Raw genomic sequence first — 20,040 nt, 5'->3', positions numbered from 1 at the left:
GTCATTGGTACAAGCTGGTTACCTGACAAGAAAAGCAACTCCAAGAACAGCAGTCTGCCTCGCAGGAAGCCTCTTTTCCACTTACACTCCTTCTCCCTTCAAATTCCTCAGGCTCTCACACCACTGTCCCCTCCCCTTGACCTTGAAATACTGTCAGTGTTCTGATTTAGAAAGAGCCTTTACCTGACCCTGCTTTCCTTCTTGCTGCTGTGCTTTCTTTCCCTCCTTTCACTGTCAAAGCACCTGAAAGGGTCCACGCTCCATTTTCCCCACTCTCTCCAACTTCCCTAATTCACTGCAATGACTTCCATCCCCCCCACTGAAACTGTCCTCAAAGGTTCCACATCTTCACCTCTTCCTCCTGACCTCTCTGTTCTCTCTAGAACAGCTGCTGGGCCCCTAACCACACAGTGGGCCTCGCCTACCCACGTGCTTCACCTGGACTGATGACCAACCAGGCACTTGGAAGACAGGGACAAAATCTATGTATCGAGTTCTGTCGACCTGCCTGTTGGACCCTGTCGACCTTTGCCCCAATTCTATGCTGAATTCTCTGCTGCAGCCCCTTCATGAATGTGCATGAGCCCTTAGCTTAAAACTTCCCCAGTTTTGCTGTTAGGGGAGACACTGCTTTGGGAAAGATCCCTGGTGTTCTCCTTACTTGCTGCAAATATATTCATCCTTCCTTCTCCCGATCCTTGGTTTGGATGTATCTTTTGGCTCAATATCCACCAAGAGGCAAACCCAGTTTTCAGGTAACAGAGCCCTCCCCTTACCTCTCCTGTCCAGAATCACACTGAGTATCAAGCATCATCTGAACAGTGAACATGAAGACACAGTCAAAGGAATAAGAAGCAAACTCTTGGATAAAGGTGAAAATCCTGTCATTGGCTACTAAGAGGAAGTGAAACTGGAATTGGTTCAGAAACGGAAAACACAAGCTAACCAACTGGGGGTGGGAGAGCAGGATAGGTTTCCTGCAGGCAGAAGAACATGAGATTTGGAGGCATGAGAAGTCCAGGGCCTCCAGCAACTGAGCTATGGGGGAGCTCAGGCATGTAGGGCAGAAAGTGCCAAGTGAAGAGATCAGAGGTGGAGGACTAAATTTTATTTTTTATTTATTTATTTTTAAACATCTTTATTGGAGTATAATTGCTTTACATTGTTGTGTTAGTTGCTGCTGTATAACAAAGTGAATCAGCAATACCTATACATATATCCCCATATCTCCTCGCTCTTGCATCTCCCTCGCACCCTCCCTATCCCACCCCTCTAGGTGGTCACAAAGCACCGAGCTGATCTCCCTGTGCTATGCGGCTGCTTCCCGTTAGCTATCTATTTTACATTTGGTAGTGAATATATGTCAATGCCAATTTTTTATTTACCTTTTTTAGCTACCAATTCTAGACAGTTTCTAAAGCCCACTGTTCTGGAATCCTTCATATCCACCCTATGGCACTGTCCCTTCATCCTGTCACTTCTCCATCCCCCTACCCTAGCCTGGTCCACGGCAATAGTCTCATAGCTGACTCCAATCAACCCCCTTTGGAAACATTCTGTACATCAAGGTAAGTTTAATCAACATGATGTCCTCATTTTCATGTCACTTGGCTGTTCAGAAATATGCTCTGCAGCCCTGTTTACTTCTGCACAGTTATCAGATTTCAAAGTTTCCGATCCCATCCTTACCTGATGCTGGTGACAGGCATTCTCTCCTCTCCACCACCACCCCCGCAAAGCAACTCAGACATCCCACCTTCTAAAACATGCCCTCCTCTCCCCAGTTCCCGTCAAAAGTGGAATGAACTCTGACACTTCAACAATGGTGGCTGCCACCCTCCAGGAGAAACAGAGAAAAGGCAGTCCTCCACGGGGACCTCTGCCACCTGGCTCTGCCCCATGTACCCAGAATACTTCACCCTCCACCTACCACTACCTCCTGCACACTGGACACTGCTCTCTTCCCATCCCCCATCACATAATGTTCATTTACATGTTTTTACCTTTTGGGGGGTAGGGGGTTCCTTCACAAAAGCCTTATCCTTTCCATCTGCTTATCTAGATCCTACCTACCTTCAAAACACTGCTTAAGCCATTTCTTGTAGGAAGTCTTCCTGGTACTTTACCCCTCACTGATGTCATTCTCAAAACCTCCATTCAATACAACTTGCTAGTTTTCTACGTATTACCATAAAGCATTCATTATTGCTTCATGGGTGCTGTGTCATTTGTGTAGAACTAAACTGCAAACTCCTTGAGGGCTGGAATCATGCATTATCATTGTCAATTGCCCGTAGCTGGCAACAACCAGGGATTCGAAGACTAGATTTACTAAGTTATACAGATTAATTACGCTACTTTATAACAGATAAATGCTTTCCTTCCTTTGTATGCTAAGACTATGAGCACAAGAGGTTAAATGGCAGTGATCTTTAATAATTTCCACCTATCCTTCATGGAACTATCCCTGAAAATTAACTATCTTACAATGTTACAAATATATTAACTAAGCAGTTGAACAGTTCAAAATATGTTAAGGGGCTTTCAAAGACTAATATTTCTTTATTTTTATAAACTGACACTATGATAAATGGCCAATGAAAATGAATACATTACTAACATAAAGCAAATGTTGTTTTTTAAAAACTCTCCACATCTAAAAAACTGGAAAATAAACATATACTTTGAAAATGACAGTACTGTAGTCAACTTAAGAATCCAGGGCCTACCCACATTCATTTAAGAATAATCTGTATAGCACCTGAAGAACATCAATGGAACTGTTTATAAAGGTTTAAGTATAAAATCGTGCATAAGAAATTCAGGAGGAAAGATCACACTCGACAGTTCTCCATCATGCCAGGAGGAGCTCCTGCATGGACCCAGGGCAGCCAAAGGAAGCAAAAACTGGATAAATCAAACAAAAGAAGTACTTAGTCTAGCTTTTGCATATCTAATGTTAAAACACACACACAAGATTTTAAATCATTTTTCACCATTATTATTTAATAAGCCAGTTCCTGGAACTTTTGGTTCTGTACCCATTTTCATTATGAAAATGTTTCCTATATTTTAACTCTGCACATTACTGGACATTCGATCTTACAAAACACTTCCTTCAATTACCAAAACTCACTCTCCCATGGGCTATCCTTTGTACGGAGTTTCTGTTTCAAGTTTCTCTCTAGGGTTTAATAACGATACTGGAAAACTCTTTTTGGTTTCCTAAATCAACCCCCAATGAACTGGGTGCATGGCCTCCAACTCTGACCTCCAAATCCCAGGAACATTCCAAAAGGTACTAGCATGATGCCCCTCCACCAGGACCACTTGGGCAGCAACAAGACCAGAGCCCTTCGGATCCAACTGGTTCAGGGGGAATCCTGGTCACTGGAGCTGCTGGCACTTTGGTCCTATCAAGAATAACTCTGCACACCGCACCTCTCACCGCACCAGAATCACAGCAGGCTTCATTACAATCTCCAGACAGAAGGTTTACAACATGCAATCTACCTGGCAGGCTAAACAGCTTTCTCCTATGCAGTGTCGACTGCAAGAGACTTTGGACCCCTGGGCAGGTGGCACTGAGCAGGAGAGCAGGGATGCCCAGGTCAGAGGTAGAGAAGACACGAGAAAAGGTAAAACGCATGCTTCTCACGTGCTACCGCAATAAAGAAATCTATCATTCTCCTCCTGTTTTTTAGATCCAGGATAGTAACAGCAACTATTTTTTAGTGTATGTCCAACACCACAGTATGTGCTTTTCATTTGTTATCTCAGTCATATTTTTATCTTCACAACTCTCAGTGCCAGCATTCCCCCAGCCTTACAAATGAAAAGACTGAGTCATTAGGACACCTGTCCAGGTGAGAACCCAGGTCTGGCTTACCTTCAAGCCCAGACACTTTCCGCCCTGCTGCACTCCCCCTAGACTGCATATACCTCAAGCAAATGATGGCAAGATATTAAAAGAAGACTCTTTAGAAGTGCATATTTGCATGGGCAATCCATAAGACTTTTTCCCCATAAAAATGAAGTCATGAGATGGCGCTCACCAGCTTTTTACCTGCACCTACTCAGCTATCTCAGGACCAGCTTGAGGCTGAAGAAAAAGCAAGATAGCAGAGATCACGACAGACCTCACTGGTCTCCTCCCGAAGAGAACCTCCCCCATATGGGTACCGGAAAGGCTGGATACCTCGGTTATTAGAGGATTTTGGATATGGAGGTGCTTTTCCAGAGATCCACGTGGCCCAGTATCCCCTGGATATGGGACGAAAGAAAAAAATGTCAAATGCACTGGCCATTCAGGTGGATGCTGAAGGAAAAATTAAGTATGATGCAATTGCTCGACAGGGACAGTCAAAAGACAAGGTCATTTATAGCAAGTACACTGACCTCGTTCCCAAAGAAGTCATGAATGCAGATGACCCAGACCTGCAAAGACCTGATGAAGAAGCCATTAAAGAGATAACAGAAAAGACAAGGGTAGCCTTAGAAAAATCCGTATCGCAGAAGTTTGCTGCAGCCATGCCAGTCCGAGCAGCTGATAAACTGGCTCCTGCTCAGTATATCCGATACACACCATCTCAGCAAGGAGTGGCTTTCAACTCTGGAGCTAAACAGAGAGTTATTCGAATGGTGGAGATGCAGAAAGATCCGATGGAGCCTCCAAGGTTCAAGATTAATAAGAAGATTCCCCGGGGACCACCTTCTCCTCCTGCACCTTCATGCATTCTCCTAGCCGAAAGATGACCGTGAAGGAACAACAAGAGTGGAAGATTCTTCCCTGTATTTCAAACTGGAAAAATGCAAAGGGTTATACAATTCCATTAGATAAACATCTGGCAGCTGATGGAAGAGGACTGCAGACAGTTCACATCAATGAAAATTTTGCAAAACTGGCCGAAGCCCTCTACATTGCTGATCGGAAGGCTCGTGAAGCTGTGGAAATGTGTGCTCAAGTAGAGAGAAAGATGGCTCAAAAAGAAAAGGAGAAACATGAAGAGAAACTTAGAGAAATAGCCCAGAAAGCCAGGGAGAGAAGAGCTGGGATCAAAACCCATGTGGAAAAAGAGGATGGGGGCACACGCAAGAGGGATGGAATCCGGCATGACAGGAGAAAAGAGAGACAGCATGACTGGAATCTTTCCAGGGCAGCTCCAGATAAGAGGTCGAAACTGCAGAGAAATGAAAATCGAGATATCAGTGAAGTCATTGCTCTAGGTGTGCCCAATCCTCGGACTTCCAATGAAGTTCAGTATGACCAAAGGCTCTTCAACCAATCCAAGGGCATGGACAGTGGTTTTGCAGGTGGAGAAGATGAAATTTACAATGTTTATGATCAAGCCTGGAGAGGTGGCCCAGAATATTTACAGGCCCAGTAAAAATCTGGACAAGGACATGTATGGTGATGACCTAGAAGCCAGAATAAAGACTAACAGATTTGTTCCCGATAAGGAGTTTTCTGGTTCAGACCATAGACAAAGAGGCCGAGAAGGACCGGTTCAGTTTGAGGAGGATCCTTTTGGTTTGGACAAATTTTTGGAAGAAGCCAAACAGCACGGTGGCTCTAAAAGACCCTCAGATAGCAGCCGCCCCAAGGAACATGAGCATGAAGGCAAGAACAGGAGAAAGGAGTAGATACGTTCTTCAGAGTTAATGAACTATTATTCATAACCCTAATGATGCAAGTCATATGGGGGAACAATTTGTAAATGGCCAGGATAAAAACCAAATCTGGGTGTCCGAGCCCAGCACTACTCTTTATTACAGGAGAAAGGGGGGGATGGAAAAATTCTACTTTGAATTATTTAGTTTTTTAAAGAGTGGGTTGTGTTTGTGCTTCTCCCACCTTTGGGCATTTACAGAACATACTGTCCCACACATAAAATTAAGGCCACTTCCTTTCGAGTGACATCAGTACTTTGGGGTTAATATTTTGGCTAAGAATGACTGCTTACAAATAAAGTTACCCCAACCACAGTGCGTAGAAAGAAGGATGTTCACATATTGGAACTGTCCTGCCCAGTGGTGTTTGCCCCTGTTGTGCTCTGTTTTAATTTGGAGTGGGGAAAGTAAGCTCTTGCTTGGTGCAACTATCTGCTTCCAATAAAAACATTTAGACAAAAAAAAAAAAAAAAATGAAGTCATACACAGATGTAGAGAACAAACATGGACACCAAGGGGGGAAAGCGGCGGCGGTGGGGCGGGCATGAATTTGGCGATTGGGATTGACATGTATACACTGATGTGTATAAAAAAATAAATAAATGAAGTCATAATATTCAAGCTCTCTGGAGTTCTAAGTAAACTTTTTTCATGGCACTGTATTTTGCATTTGGTAAAACTTTATCATTAATTGGTTTTGACAGAGTGTGTCTACTGGACATGAGAAAATCCTAAACAGTTCATGAATAAAATAAACACAGGTCAAACTCTAATTCAACTTCATGAATCCCAAATCCCTTTGCCATACTGGAATTTCTATGAAATGTTTACTTGAAAGGCATTATTTTTGTTGTTTTTGTTTTGCTTTGGTGGTAAAGTGAAGGAACAGGAGAGGGGTTCACAGTATCCAATGTACTCAAATCAGGAATCCCACACAAGCCTAACTTAGGAAACTCTCTATAGAAATCCAACATAAAGATTTAAATTCTTAGAAACAAATGCCAACACTAACTACTACAGAACCAACCACGTGTTAAGGGCTTTACACCTATTATTTCACTTGATTAAAACAATCCCAAATGGATATAAAGCATTCCTAGTATGCCTATTTATGGGAACCAAGGCTCAAAGCATTTAAACAACTGGGGACTGTTATACATATGGTTAGGAAGTGGCTGGGTGTCAACCAAGGTCCACTCTTCAACAGTGTTGCTACTTCCCTTCTCATAGAAAGTTCTCTCAAGGAGGTCAAGGTTACAAAATAAACATAAGCATCTGCCTGATTCACAAAGACTGGCTCTAATGCTGCATGAGCCAGTATCAGAACAAGTACAACACGCTGACACTTGTCAGCACCCAAGGACGCACATCAATTTTCCCCTCTACTTGGACCATCGCACCCATTTAATGCTCCCTGGTTCCCCCATGTGTTAGACAACAAGGAAACTTGTTGGGAGACCCTGCTCCCAGCTGTCTTTCACCCAGGCTTCTAGACTGTGTTTAGGTACCTGGCCTTCAGAGAAGGACTGAGCCAAGGTTGTGAAGGCAGAGAGAGGCCTAATTACAGCGGTAATTCTTTTTGCACTAAACGTAATCTGAGGCAGACCCTTGCCAGGTAGTTCACATGCCTCATGCCATTTAATATTGGCAATGACTTTATGGTTAGGTGTTATCGTTCACCTGTTTAAAAGATAAGAAAACTGAAGTTAACAGTTTGCTCATATTGAAGCTTGTTAATGTAACTGTGTTTATACATTCAGCTCTCCATGGAGCAATACAGGATTAGTTGATTTAACTATAGCTCAAGTGTTCACGGTGTTCACAAACAGGAAGAATCTTTCTGAAAGAGAGTTCTGGGATTTCTTGAGGGTCTTGGAAAGAAACTGCTGAAAGTGATGGCAACCTTAGGGCCCAGTACAGCACCTGGTGTACTGTAGGCCTTCAAGAACCATTGGTTGAGGACTTCCCTGGTGGCACAGTGGTCAAGAATCCGCCTGCCAGTGCAAGGGACACGGGTTCAAGCCCTGGTCTGGGAAGATCCCACATGCCGTGGAGCAGCTAAGCCCGTGCGTCAAAACTAGTGAGCCTGCGCTCTAGGGCCCGCGAGCCACAACTACTGAGCCCGTGTGCCACAACTACTGAAGCCCACGTGCCTAGAGCCTGTGCTCCACAACAAGAGAAGCCACTGCAATGAGAAGCCCACGCACCGCAACGCAGAGTAGCCCCCGCTCGCCGCAACTAGAGAAAGCCCGAGCGCAGCAATGAAGACCCAAAGCAGCCAAAAATAAATAAATAAACAAATGTATTTTAAAAAAAAGGAAAAAAGAACCATTGGTTGGGTAATTCCCTGACTGTCCAGTGATTAGGACTCTGTGCTTTCACTGCTGAGGGCCTGGGTTCAATCCCTAGTCTGGGAACTAAGATCCCCCAAGCCATGTGGCCAAACACAAGGAAAAAAAAAAGAACCATTGGCTGAATAAATGAAGGTAAGTAAATACTGGGGCTGATGAAATTGTGCCTCACAATCCACATCTCCATGCCTTCACCCAGCCCTCACCCACTGCCACCTCTCATGGCTCCGGCCTGTGCCTGGTACTTGTGCCGGGCTCTCCCTGCCAGCCCCGCTTGGGGCCCTATACAGCACCCAGTACACGAACTTACTCACCCTAATCACGGGAACCCTGAGCTAAACTTCCAGTAAAGCAGACTGTCAGCCTCCACAGCCAGGCATTTAGAATCCTCTAGGTCACAGAAAGATGAACTCCACAGAACTTTTCTAAAACTGGGACTCACTGAAAGAACAAACCTGCAGAAGGAGTTTCTAACACAAAACTCCAGGTTACAGTGACATTCGTTCAAACTGGCGTCATATGAACCTGGCTAAACCTGAACACTGATGAGTCAGAAGTCAAAACTTCTACTTCTGCTCAGATCAAAGCCTACAAGAATGGGCCTGGGTGGGGACTGGCCCAGCCCCACTGCCAGGCCAGAGCCACATGCTAAAACACTTACAGATTTAGGTTTGGTTGTCTGGCTTCTTCTAAAAAGACCTTCTTATATCAGGAGAAAGGAGGAAAACAATTCAAAGTTTTACCTGCAAACACTATAAGGAGTCTACAGTGAAGAAGAGTGGCTGGAATTTCATCTAAGCACTCAGTGATCAATAAATAAATAGCAGTTGTCAACAATCGGTTGTTTAACCACATAATCAACATTCTTCATTTGTTTTTACATATGAGGTGATAAGCACACTTTAGATGTCATTCTCTAACCTGAAAGCATTGCAAGGGTCTTTTGATAATGCTTTTTTTTTTTTTACAGTTTTTTTTTTTGCCGTATAATTTTTTACATCTTTATTGGAGTGTAACTGCTTTACAATGGTGTGTTAGTTTCTGCTTTATAACAAAGTGAATCAGCTATAATGCTTTTTAAAAATAATTCATTTAAAAAGATACAAATGAACTTATTTACAAAACAGAAATAGATCCACAGACATAGAAAACAAACATGGTTACCAAGGGGGAAAGGGGAGGGGGATAAATTAGGAGTTTGGGATTAAAATATACACACTACTATATATAAAATAGATATACTCAATATTTTGTAATAATCTATAAGGGAAAAGAATCTGAAAAAGAATATATATATATATATACACACCTGAATCACTGTGCTGTAACACCTGAAACTAACACAATATTGTAAATCAACTATACTTCAATAAAATAAATAAATAAAAATCTAAGAACATAAAAAAACAATAATTCATTTAAAGCAGTGAATTAAATATGAAACTACTTAAAGGTGAAAAAAAATTTAACACTAGATGAAAGAAAGGTAAAATATATGATGAAATATTAACCTCTATTGGCAAAAATTTAATTAGAAGGATTAGAAATAACAACAGCTGCCCCAGTCAGAGAGTTCTTACTATGAGGCTGATACTTTGAGATCCTTGAGAGAAAACTGAGGTCAGCACTTTAGGGAACAGAGGGAGGGTGATGACTTGCACAAGATGCCTGCTGGGAAGTTACAATCCAGAATGTGGTACCAAGTCTGTCTGGCTCCAAAGCTTACCAGTGACACTCCTTAGAAGTTCCTCAAACTAGCTGACATCAGGAAAGCTTTTTCTAAGTTCATCTGTTTATGGATCCAAAGACTTAAGAGTGTTTTAAGTGCTCAGTCTTAGGTGCACTTTGGCTGAATCCGAATGTAAATCAGTCCTTTAAAGCTTTAAAACAAAGCTGACATATCTCCTTCATGCTAAATATACACTCTACAGGGCATCTTTTTCAAAAGAGGGTAAGCCACCTCCTTAGTTTGCAGGCTTAGCTACAAATTAAAATCACCTGAAGAGCTCAACCTACCAAAGCCTGGGCTCCAATCACCTGAGAATCTCTGGGGATGGAGCCTGAAAGTGCTCTTAAGAACCACTGACTTACCCTATTAAGATGTGCTGGGGCAAGTAACCTCCCTTAATGATCTCCACAAGCATCGTGGGGATATTTTTAGTGCAGTTCTGAACTTTTACTGCTCATCAGAATCACCCAGGGACTTTTAAAAAGTTCCAGTGCTCAACCCATACTCCAAAACCATTAGACTGTCTGAGGGTAGGACCCAGGCATCTCTAGTTTATAAAGATCTCCAGGTGATTCCAAGGTGCAGCAAGAGCTGAGCACCACAGCGTTAGCAGCTAATTATTTGCACTAGAAGTTCAATCCCTCATTTGGATGGCATCCAGGTCATCCACCGGCAGCACCATCACATCGACGATTAGCCTTTTTCTCAGACTACCTGCCTTCTCCTGAGGTTGGTGATGACACCTAAAAGTCTTTCCGTTTGTCAGTCACAATTGCCTTTCCACTTATGGGAAATGCTGCCTGACTCTCCCCTCAGTCCTTCAGAATGGTTCCTACTATTGAATGATTCATCTCATACACACATACAACATGGGTCATTCTCTCACCACTTTCAATTTTATTACCTCCACTTCCTTTTCTCACTCACGGGCATTTTCAACACTGTCATTTTTTTTGACCTCGTGGACCATATGGGGTTGACGCTGTTCTGGGCATTGGAACCTGGGCAGAAAGCTACAGTGTGGCTGAAACTAACCTGACATCCCAGGACTCTGCCATTCACTGGAGGTGGGCAGAGCTGCTATCCTGTTTGCTCTAGAGGGTAGCTGTAAAATTGACATGAGAAGTTTTAAAAGCGAAGAGCTTTGTGCTGCCTTTCCTTGAGAAGCAAAACTCAGAAGGTTATCCTGAAATTCCCAATGCACACTTTTTGATTAATAACAAATCTGCATGGTTGAGAAGAATAAAAACCTTTGCACGTTTCAGTTCTAAACTTCTGAATTATGTAAACCTTCTTACATGGGACATAAGTGAAAAAAATTCTACAGTGAAGCAAAATGCTTTTTATCCAACAATATTTATATGCAAAAGAAGCAGCATTCACTGTGAAGATATTCTCTCAAAGGGCAAGTAAGGTGTTGATTAAAGCTTCCCTAAAACATATACTATTTTGGACTACTAATGAATGGCTGACAAGATTAATCTACATTTTCACGGTGAAAAACATCCTCCCTCCAGGCACACACAACAACATCACTGAAAAAGTTCCTAGCACTAAAAAAAAATGCATTTGCTTGATAAAGTACTTCCTGTACTAGGTAAGACTTTGTTCATTACTTCGAAAAATGTTTTCAATGCTATCTCAGATTTTTTCTGCAAAACTGGCAATGGAAAACCCACAGACAATGAATTCAGAGTCTATGAAGGAAAAAACAGATCTGATTTCCCTACAAATTATAAGATAAAATGTAGCAATAATTTACTCCAATAATTTTTATGGGAAAGATTAAGATTATTGACTTTCAAAATAAGGTCTCCACTAATGTCCTATATTAATTTCAATCCTCTACCTAACAATTGGTACTTGAGAAGGAATTTTAGGATAATATTTAAAAGTTAATTAAAAACAGTGTAAGCATTCATGTCAGTCAAGCATGACCTCTGCTCTACAATGCATTTAAATGCATGTCACCTTGACCTGTAACACAGCAATGTAAAAAATTTTGGTCAATATAAATCAAATGTACACTAATTTATTCAGCAGGTTTCCTGGTATCTGAATCAACATAAGAAATCTAACCAGTATTTGTTATTCTGCTATTGACAAAAGGAAGCATATTTAAATGATAACAAGTACTCATGGGTATCATCTGGAAGTTAAATTGTTCCCCAAGGACAGCTTCCGTAAACATCTACATTTAAAGGTCATTTACCACCAAATTATGAACAACTGTTGCATTTATTAGCACAAGTTCAATAGTTTGGAAGCTGCAGCCATCAATTTTTACTGACAGTGAGATCTAATTGTTCACTAATAATAAACAAGGAAAACAGACCATTTCTATAAACTTTTATTCCCTGCACTATGATCACTTTTTAAAAACGGAGGTACAAAAACCTTCCATAGGTATGTATTTGAAGAGAAAACTTTCCAACTTTGGGGAGAACTAAACCATAGTTTAAAATAAATATCAGATAATAAAATATAAAGCTCGTTTTCTCATGTTATTTTCATCTGAACAAAAACAAAAAGGAGAAAAACACTACAATGTTTATATATGAATGAAGTGTCTAATTTTACTTTTAGAAGGAAGTGTGATGGTTAATTTTACCATGAGGTGCCCGGATAGTCAGTTAAACATTATTCTGGTTGTTGCTGTGAGAGTTTTGAGATGAGATTAATATTCAAACCGGCAGACTAAGTAAAGCAGGTTGCCCTCCATAACGTGGTGGGCCTCTTTGGATTTTGGATGCAACATATTCTGGTCCCTTTACCAAGTGACTCAAAAAGCTGCTGGTTTTGAGTGCACCCAAGAACAAGAGGAGGCTCTGTAATAGGTCCTGCTGCTGTTCAAGCTGCTCTGCTACTTGGGCCATGATGATTCAGCAGATCCAATGGTGCCAGAAGGGCAGTGGCACATGGGGATGGTGTCTGGAGCCTTTGGCAGGACCTTGCAGATGCATCACTGAGCAGGTCTTTAGAATTCTGGAGCAAAGCTCTGCCATCCTCTGTGGATACCTACTCTCCTTTTGAGGAACAGCTCTTGGCCTACTAACGGGCTTGAGTAGAGACTGAGCACTTAGCCAGGACCAAGTTATCATGCAACCTGAACTGTCTATCAGGAACTGGGTGCTATTTGGCCCACCAGCCTAAAAGTTGGGCATGCACAGCAGTACTTCATCATTAAACAGGAGTGGTACGTATGTGATTGGGCCGAAGAAGGCTGTGAAGGCACAAGTAAGTTACTTGAAGAAGTGGCCCAAATGCCCATGGTTCCCACTCCTGCTACATTACCTTCTCTCTCCTAGCCTAACCTATGGCCACTTGGGGAATTCCCTATGATCAGGTGATAGAGGAAGAAAAGACCTCTACCTGGTCTACAGATGGTTCTGTACCATAGGCAGGCACCACCTGAAAGTGGACACCCCGTCGATACGGGCCTTTCAGGGACACCCTTGGAAAACAATGGTGAAAGGAAATCCTCCCTGTGGGCAAACTGTGAGCAATGCACCTGGTTGTTCACTTTGCTTGGAAGGAGAAATGGGCAGATGTGCTACCACATACCAATTCACAGGTTGTGAGCAATGATTTGGCCGGATGATCAGGGAACTGGAAAGAACATGATTGGAAAACGGTGACAAGGAAATCTGAGGAAGAGGTATGTGGACAGACCTCTCCAAATGGACAAAAAACATGAAGATATTTGTGTCCCATGTGAATGCTCACCAAAGGGCGACCTCAGCAGAGGAGGATTTTAATAATCAAGTGAATAAGATGACATGTTCTGTGGATACCAGTCAGCCTCCTTCCCCAGCCACCCCTGTCATCTCCCAATGAGCTCATGAACAAAGTGGTCAAGGTAGCAGGGATGGAGGTTATACATGGGCTCAGCAACATGGCCTTCCACTCACCAAGGCTGACCTGGCTACAGCCACTGCTGAGTGCCAGAAGTAGAGACCAACACTGAGCTCTTAATATGGCACCATTCCCCAGGGTGATCAGCCAGCTTCCTTGGACCACTCCCATCACGGAAGGGACAATGTTTTGTCCTTAGTGAAACAGACCCTTACTCTGGATACAGATCTTCCTTCCATACATGCAATGCTTTTGCCACGACTACCATCCACGGACTTATGGAATGAATACCTTATCCACCATCACGGCATTCTGCAGCACAGCATTGATTCTGATCAAATAACTCATTTCACAGCAAATAAAGTGATGCAATGGGCCCATGATCATGGAATTACTGGTATTACCATGTTCCCCACCATCCTGAAGCAACTGGTTTGACAGAAGGTGGAATGGCCTTTTGCAGACTCAGTTACAGTCTCAGCCACATGGCAATACCTTGCAGGCTGAGACAAGGTTCTCTAGGAAGGTGGATATGCTCGGAATCAGCATCCAATATAAGGTGCTGTTTCTCCCAAAGCCAGGATTCACAGACCCAGGAATGGAGAAGTGGAAATGGGAGTGACACAATTCACTATTAGCCCTAGGGACCCACTGGCAAAAATCTTGCTTCCTGTCCCCATGAATTTATGCTCGGCTGGCCTAGAAGTCTTAGTTCCAAAGGGGAAAAAATGCTTCTATGCTTCTACCAAGAGACACAACAATGATTCCATTGAACTAAAATTTAAGACTATCACCTGGCCACTTTGATCTCCTCGTGTCTCTAAGTAAGTGCAGAGGGAGTTACTGTGCCGGCTGGGGCGACTGATCCTGATTGCCAAGGGGAAACTGGACCACTACTCCACAATGGAGGTAAGGGAGAGTGTATCTGCAACACAGGAGATCCCTTAGGATGTCTCTTAATATTACGATGCTCTGTGATAAAAGTCAACAGAAAACTGTAACAATCAAATTCAAGCAGAACTACTAACATCTCAGACCCTTTGGGAATGAAGGTTTGGGTCACTTAACGACGTAAAGAACCAAGAGCAGCAAATGTACTTGCTGAAGGCAAGGAGAATATGGACTGGGCAGTGAAAGAAGGTAGTTATAAACATCAGCTGCAAACTTGTGACCAGTTACAGAAATGAGGACTGTAACTGTCATGAGTATTTCCTTCTGATTGTGTTATGAATATGTTTGTGTGCATATATAAATGTGTACATACATATATTAATATACAAAAAGCAAATATCTTTGTTTTCTTCCCTCTTTTATCTCCTTATTGTGTAACATAAGATGTACTGACTTTATACAGGAGTATTTAAGTATTGTTAACGTCACATCATAGTATTTAAGTTTCAGGATGTCCTGACTCAAGGACCTTAACTCCTCTTCTGGGTAAGGGGTTAGAGTGTTTTCAGTTGTATACAGGATAGTTGTATCATGTGAGGCAGAATTATGACCTTACTGTCATCTTTATTTGGAGATTAAGTATGGTTTAAGGAGATGCACATGGGTGCCAAGTTGGTAAGGCGTGGACTTGGAATGGTTAATTTTATATGTCAATTTGGCTGACCCACAAGATGCCCAGATATTTGGTCAAACATTTCAAATTAAGCAGGTCCAAAAATAGGACTTCTGATCTTTCCCCCGAAATGTGCTCTACCCAAATTCATCCACATTTCAGTAAACAGTGCCACCATTCTTCCATTTGCTCAAGCTAAATATCTTGGAGTCATCTCATTCCTCATTTTTTCTCACACTCCATATCTAATCCATCAGTGAATCCTGTTGGCTCCATCATCAAAATCTGTCCAGAATCCATCCATCTTCCACTACTTTCACCTACAGAACTGTTCTAAGCCATCATCATCTTTTATGTAGGATACTACAATAGCTTCCTAACTGAGCTTCCAGCCTGTACCTGACCCTCCTATAGTTTATTTTCCACACTGAAATGAGACTGATTCTTTTCAAAGTTAACTCATGTAACTAACATGTAAGGACGGGGATTTCCATCTGTTTTCTCTGCTACTGTGTCCTCAGCATCTAGAAGAGTGCCACTACACTGATCATGTGGTTAGTAATCAATACATACTTGGTGAATCAAATCATTCCTCTGCTTCCCTTCTCTCAGCGTAAAAGCCTTATCCCTCCTTCCCAGACCTACTGGCTATGCGCTGCCCAAACCACCACCCCACCTCACATTATCCGCCCCCATCACACTACCTATGACCTCATCCCCTATTAACCCCTATTCTCTGACTCCAGTCCAACCTCACTGGACTCCTTCCTACATCTAAAACACACTGGGCACATTCCTATCTCATGCCCTTTGCACACACTGTTCCTGCTGCCTAGACAATGTTCCCTAGATAACCTCATGACTCACCCCCTCACCTCCTTCGGGGCTCTGTTCCAATGTCACTTTCCCAGGGAGCGCTTCTCTGATGCTCCCCCCCGGCACTCTTTATCCCTCTTCCCTTGTTTATTTTACTCAGCATTTATCACTATCTGAGATATTATATAATTTAATTATCATGTTTATTTCTGCCCTTCTCCACCCATCCAACTTGAATGTAAGCTTCTTGAGAGTAGAAACTGTCGACTGACTCTCCTTGAAGAGAGACCTTTGCCTGTTTTGTTCATTGCTATATCCCAAACAGGTGGATTACTGCCTGCCACTCAGTAGGTAGTCAGTAAATATTTGTTAAATATTTAACAAATGAGTGATCTGTTTCCATTTTCTCTTGGTATTATCAACAACGCTACAACGAATAACTTTACATGTATATCCTTGTGCATTCATGGATACAGACCAAAAAAGTGGAAAGCCTGGGTCAAAGGGTTATATAAATATTTTATTTAATAAATATTGTGAAACTGACCTCCAAAACAGATTCTCCAAGTTATAGTCTCACCAACAGTAGGAAAGTCTCAGCAACAGACAGTAAAGAACCGTCTCCCCTCACCCCCATTTTCATCAGTACTGGTTTTTATCAATCTTTTTCACTTTGCCTATCGAATTTTTTAAAAACTTGGTTTCAACTTTTCCCTTCCTTAATTACCAGTGAGACTAACTATCTTGTCATATGTTTTTGGTCATTTGTACCTCTGATATTTCTCTCCTCTTAAAAACAAACAAACACTCTCATTACTTGTAGAGCTTCCAGGACAAAATTTTACCTGGGGATCTACAGTCCCACTAAACCACTCAACTCAACCTTCAAACTCCAGTCCCACCCCACCACCTACCCACTACCCAGACCTCTCACCCTTCCCCAGGCCCTTCCTTGAACCTGAAATGATCTTCTTCCCTTTCTCAAACTGGCAAACTCATCCTTCCAGAACAAGCTCTCATGTCAGCTACTCTGAACCCACAATACCAGTGCAATGCCTGCGAGAAAGGAGGCACATAATAATCACGAGAATGAATTGTTGCTCTACTGGGCTTGTGTAATTTTGAAAATAAGATTAAGTTCCACTGGCAAGGTGAAGAGAACGGGGAGGGTGTATAAGAGAGAGAAGCTCATGGTTTCTAAAACAATTTCTAAATTCCTAAATTTATCTAAACTCAAAGAACTAAGAAAACGCAGATGGTGAGACTCAACCCACATATTGGTTCTTCCTTAGAATAAAAATTTTTAAGTGAAAACCTGAGTAATCTGCATTTTTAATAAAAATCAACAAGAGGACAGTAGCATATTTAAAATACCCACAACACTCCCTTCAAAAAAGGGGGGAGCAAATAGAAGGGGGACACAGAATGTTTCAAATATGCCCAATCCAGTCATCAGAATTTAGCCAGCAAACTACATGGAATCTGCATTCAGATACCACCATTCACCTATCAGATTGGCAAAAATCCAAAAGCCTGATAACATGCTCAATTGGCAAGCCTGTGAGGAAACCAGAACTCTCATAAACTGCTATGGGAGTGCAAAACTGCACAATTCAAGGAAAGGAATTTGACAATGCCTGGCAAAATTAAATATGCATTTACCTTTTGATCTCATAACCCACTGCTAGGAATCTATTTTAAAGATACACTGACAAAAATACAAAAAGACATATGGACAAGGCTATTGACTGCAGCCAACAATGGAGAGCAAAGAGCTATAGAAAAGAATGCAGCATCTCTGCGTATGCCCGTGTAGTCATCTCCAGGATATCCTGTTATGTAAAAAAAAAGCAGGTGGAAGAAAATGTTTTAATGTATTACTGTTTAATCTAAGAAAAGGAGTAGAGGAACAAGCATATTTGTATTTATGTATATATAATTGTAATATAAGGATAAACCATAACTTTTTTTCTTAATGGTCATTAATGGCAGAGGAAGGAAACGGTGACTAGAACATAAACAGAAGTTACATTTGCACAGATAAACCTGATGCAGTAGATACTTTACACAAGTACAAAACAAAATTAATTTTTTAAAAATCCCTCTGAATACAAAATAAAATGAGACTGGGTAGCTAGTTGGTGTTATCAGAGATGCAGATCCCGCAGATGTGGTGGGCCGATCACGGGACTTGAGCATCCTGGGATTTTGGTATGCAGAGCGGATCCTGGAACCAAGCAATGGGCCACAGATAACAAGGGACAACTGTACTGAGATTTTCAGTGTGGGAGAAAGGAGACACAATTGAAGACACAAGAGACTAAGAAAATAAATTCCTTCCTTGACCACAGAAAAGATCTAGAGACCTCCACAAATGCAGTCGTCCCTTGGAATCTGTGGGGGATGAGTTCCAGGAGCCCCAAACTCTGTGGATGCTCAAGTCCTTTACAAAAAAGGACACTGTACAGTAATTACAGTCCGCTCTCCATATCTGTGTGCTTGGCATCTGCCGATTCCATGAACTGCGAAAAGGTTTAGGTTGGTTGAATGGGTGTGAAACCCACTGATCCAGAAAGCCGACTGTATATACCCCGTGCCCAGATCGTGGTCTCTAAATCGTTTCCCACTAAAGGTAACCAGACACAGCACCTAACTTGAAAAAGCCAAACTTGAAAATGACCAAAGACGGGACAAAAAGTATATAAGAATAACAAAGGCAGTGGACTGAACTACATCAAACATGCTAATATACATAAATTCATAACAGTGCTAATTTTTAAAAGAAACCCTCTATGATCACTTTTAGTTTGTGATCTTTGGAGGCAACCAATCCATAATGTTGACAAATAAATAATAAGAGAAAGAATCAAGCATTTATCCTGCCTTTCTTATAAAAACTAAGCTTCAGAGTAACTAATTTATGAGGCAAAGTTCCTTCTTTATACATGTATTCAAGCCAATAAATGAAGAGAGAATTATAAAATTAGTATATCAATGCTAAGCAACCACTAATGAATTAATAGATTCCTTATTGATTAACATTAATTAATACTAATTAATTAATATTGATTAATATTAATAGACAATGTTCTTCGAGGGCTGCTAGCATCACAAATCAAATCTGAAAATGACCAAGCCTTTACCTTTTTACCACGTAAGGAACAGAAAAATGTGTTAATATTTTTATATTACACATGACAAGGATGTAATGACAAGGATGTAATCAGCAAAATCCAGTGTGGGAAACTCTATGAGACAAATGTCACAGTTTATACAACAAAATAATTGTTAAAAAAAAAAAAAAAACAAGGGAGAGAGGTAGAAAAAGAACCTATAGATTAAAAAAGATATATTAAGCAATCACATTCTATAGATCTAGTTTCAATCCCAATTCAAACAAGCTGCATTAAAAAAAAAAGAACATGAATGGGAAAATTAAGGAAATGTAAAAATGGATTGATATTTACAATATTGATGAATTATGGCTTATTTTTAAATAATCTGATAATGATATTGTGATTGTATTTTAAAAGGGTAATCTTTATTTTTTAGACATACAAACTGAAAACATTCACTGACAGGTCTGAGGTTTCCTTCAAAATGAAATCTTGGGGAGGCTGTGCAAGGAGAAGTGGGAAAGAGTAGGAGACAAAACTGGCCATGAGTTTATCATTTTTAAAGCTGAGTAAAGGGCTTCCCTCGTGGTGCAGTGGTTAAGAATCCACCTGCCAATGCAGGGGACACGGGTTCTATCCCTGGTCCGGGAAGATCCCACATGCCTCGGAGCAACTAAGCCCGTGCGCCACAACTACTGAGCCTGCGCTCTAGAGCCCGCAAGCCACAACTACTGAGCCCACTCGCTACAGCTACTAAGCCCGTGCACTTAGAGCCCGTGCTCTGAAGCAAGAGAAGCCACCGCAATGAAAAGCCTGCGCACAGCAACAAAGGGTAGCCCCTGCACGCCGCAACTAGAGAGAGCCAGCGCATCAACGAAGACCCAATGCAGCCGAAAATAAACAAAATAAATAAATTTTTAAAAATTAAAAAAAAAAAAA

General features: G+C 41.6%; 1 protein-coding gene and 1 pseudogene across 3 annotated transcripts in view; one reads left to right on the top strand and one right to left on the bottom strand.

Annotated features, from left to right (window-relative positions):
- SNX24 (sorting nexin 24) overlaps positions 1-20,040 on the bottom strand; it is a 175,847-nt gene that overhangs the window by 142,554 nt on the left and 13,253 nt on the right. The gene's annotated exons all lie outside the window — the stretch shown is intronic.
- LOC102992437 (SNW domain-containing protein 1-like) lies at positions 4,030-5,892 on the top strand (annotated as a pseudogene).

Source organism: Physeter macrocephalus, chromosome 8 (assembly GCF_002837175.3).
Source record: "Physeter macrocephalus isolate SW-GA chromosome 8, ASM283717v5, whole genome shotgun sequence".
Lineage (NCBI taxonomy): Eukaryota > Metazoa > Chordata > Mammalia > Artiodactyla > Physeteridae > Physeter > Physeter macrocephalus.
This window is presented reverse-complemented; position numbering and strand designations above follow the sequence as displayed.